General features: G+C 37.8%; 1 long non-coding RNA gene across 1 annotated transcript; it reads left to right on the forward strand.

The window, feature by feature from the left end:
- Positions 1–409: 409 nt before the first annotated feature.
- Positions 410–1597, forward strand: LOC135102113 (uncharacterized). Its single transcript, XR_010269528.1, has 3 exons — positions 410–535; positions 655–689; positions 1268–1597. It is a non-coding gene; the product is annotated as an uncharacterized LOC135102113 (long non-coding RNA).
- Positions 1598–3413: the final 1816 nt, after the last annotated feature.

Consider the following 3413-nt stretch of genomic DNA (forward strand, 5'->3'; position numbering starts at 1 on the left):
TGTTCCTGTGAACGTGGAATATCCAGATCTAGTTACCGATAGAGACGAAACTGTCTTTGGGATCATGAAATGATGCAATGCTTGATTTTTTTCAAATTCATCCTATTACAGGATGAAGACTTCAGCATGTAACGAATATGATCAGTGCGAATGTAAGAATTCTTGGAATTATATAAAAAAAAAAAAAAAAAAAAAAAAAAAATATATATATATATATATATATATATATATATATATATATATATATATATATATATATATATATATATATATATATATATATATATCAGTAAAGTCTTGACAGAACATAAACATTAAATGTCATCTGTCAAACAAGTACAGCGACAATACTTAACAGGCAATGGGCTGCCCCGGCAGCCATTCTTGCGTCGGCAACAGACACAGAAGGTTCCTACCCCTCCTCCTGCTCTCTCCTCCTTTAGGTGAATCATGAGAAGCGTGGCGTGGCTGTGGCAGGCGCTGCTGGCGGCGATGATGGTTATGCTGGTGGCGGGACCTACCGCGGCCATACCAGGTCAGTGTTTCACCATTCTCTTCAACAATGGGTACAAATACTATGTAGTGTACACAGTAAACCGCAATATAAGCATTGTCTGAAACTTTGTCTGATCATGTGTTTGTCTTTCATGTCAGCGGTGGATCCTTTTGGTCGCGTGAAGCGCAGTCCCGTAAGTAACACTGATACAGCAGCGTGGCGGTGACTGAAAGCAGTGCAGGGAAAAGAAAGGTTAAGTTAGTGGCGTATGTGACGCAAGGTGCAATACTTATATGTTTCCAAGACAATGGTGATGACATACTATACTTAATATGGCAACACCTTTGTGGTAGAAGCAATAGTATTAGTAGTATTAGTATTAGTTTTAATATTGGTATTAGTATTAGCATTAGTAGTATGGCAGGACGTGATTGGCTGCCAGTTCCTAGTAATAGTAGCAGCTGCTGCTGCTGCTGCTGCTGCTGCTGTTGTTGTTGTTGTTATTGTTGTTGTTGTTGTTGTTGTTGTATAATTATAAAAGTGGTTTGAGAAGCAGTTTCATTCAAGAAGCTATCACAGTTTCTAAAAAGAATAGAAAAGGGTAATCAAATCCTAGGGGCCTTTATGAAATAAGCACCTAATTTTTCATGATTTACATGGGTACGTAGTTGCAAATGATGGAGTATAATAAAGCAGGGAGTTAGTGAGAGTGTTTCTGGGCTTTACTACATGTATTCCGTAAGAAACTTAACACGAGTCATATTTCCACAGTGGCATGGTGGCACGTGGGGCTGCAAACCAATCTGGGCTTGTCAAAATTCACCACCATACCTTGGATAGACTTCTAGCCTCCCTCGTGACTAACCGCTGCCCGATGAAGGACCACCGGAAAGGAGACATACACACAAACACACACACACACACACACACACACACACACACACACACACACATTATGAATAAGATGTAATTATTTTATTTTATTTATTTATTTTTTTTAACCCACTTTCATTCCGTTGACTTGTTTTCAATAGGAATTAATTACAAAATTTATCCTTTTCTTTCTATGTTCTTTTTGCCGTAATAAAGAATGCATATGTTGTTCTGTGTTGTTTTGCTCCTTTAGTCTACGTTTGGTTCAGTCCAAAAACAGTGACATGAAGGAAGACTCAGATTTTCAAGCCTTTCAGTGTCTTATCTCGACATAGTGGAAGTTATTGGGGCTTGCAAGGGTGTTCTCACGATTCTGTTGATAGATAAACAAAGATTCTGCAGCATCAGAGGGGGAAAACACGTATTAGAACTACAATAACATTTTCTGTGGCCTTTAAAAATAATTCTCAAGAGCATTTTGAAGTACAGGCCGTATTTCATCTGCAGTATGAATGACGTACTGTAATGCCGCGGCCACATGAAGGGAAGCTATTTATGTAGAAAAAAAAAATTTGCGGAGAAAGCATGACCCAACAAAGTGCAAGAAACAAGGTATAAGATGTAAGACGACGAATTGGACTTGTGTTGATGAGGGGGAGTAACAGTCTTCGGAGCTCTCTTCTTTATTTACAACATGCACAAATTGTACAAAGATATGTAAAGATTCGAGTAGCTTACGACGCTGGATGGTGGGGGAGTCTGTTCTCGAATACAGCCCAGTTTATTACTTTATCGTGTAAGGGAACTGAGCACCTGGATATTTACCCAACACTTTTTACTATGTTGACGTTCTGTCTCGTCTCATAAGGAATCCAAATATCCTGCGTTTTGGCTGCCATACCCAGCTCCGCAAACCCAACTTGTTTCGGCTGCTACATCCAGCTACACAATATTATTATTGCTACATTTCATCGCCATTCGTTGGACATCAATAAGTACACGAAAAGAACGTAACCCACCGCTCCGCCTGGCCCCTGGAGGGTACAACGATGATTTAAGCAGGAGCATCTTTTGGTGTTCATCGCATATAAAAATTGCGATTTCAGTCTCGGAAACACTTCCCACCTAGTAACTTTTGACGGTATATCTTTCATATTTTATGGCATTTCTTCGTCAGGCCCACCGTTTTGCCGTAACTTGCATATTTCGACTTATCCGCATGTGAGCGAAGGTTTCTACCTCGCAATTCGCGCAACTATCGCCTCATCACTACAGCTCGAGCTCAGGTGCGAAAAATACGCGAATTATATGCCATAATAGGTAGACGTTATCGCGATAAGTAATCGTGATAGTTTATCGATAACGATATCGGGTTATTGGATATCCGATAATTATTTTTCCCGCGTTACTGACGCATCGGTATCGCCAATACTTTTGGTTCCAAACTATCAATAATCGATAATTTTAGTTTTTGTAACATGAGCATGTTAAAGTTTTAAATTTCCAAAATCAAATGTAGTTATCTTATTTAAAACAGTATTTTTCATTGGTGAAGAGACAGGATAAACATTGAATTTCAAGTCTTTTCTAAGCTTTTTAGAGTTTTCTCGATAAAGATAAAAATTAAGATTTTGATTTGTCGATTTTTTAAATTTAAAATATCAATATCGTTATCGCTAAGTATCGGAATTTTTGATTTATCGATTCATCGCTTATCGGTTATCGGGAGATAAATTTATTGAAATTTATCGATTACAGGTTATCGCCAATAAGGTTATTGTTATCGATTTATCGGTTATCGTGATAATGATTTTCGTTATTGCGCCCAGCTGTGTATGACATAACACTTCATATACGGGATAGCCAGTTTTGGCTGGCACCATCAGACTTAGCAGTGACTGTAGAATCAAGATGTACTGTAAAAACTACGAAAAAAAAAAAAAAAATGGTATTATGTCGACTTGAACTGTGAAAATGTTAAAGAAAATGTTTATAAGATGTTTTACTTATGCTCGCAATTTTCAACAGTTTATCATTAAATGGT

This window comes from Scylla paramamosain, chromosome 7, assembly GCF_035594125.1.
Source record: "Scylla paramamosain isolate STU-SP2022 chromosome 7, ASM3559412v1, whole genome shotgun sequence".
NCBI lineage: Eukaryota > Metazoa > Arthropoda > Malacostraca > Decapoda > Portunidae > Scylla > Scylla paramamosain.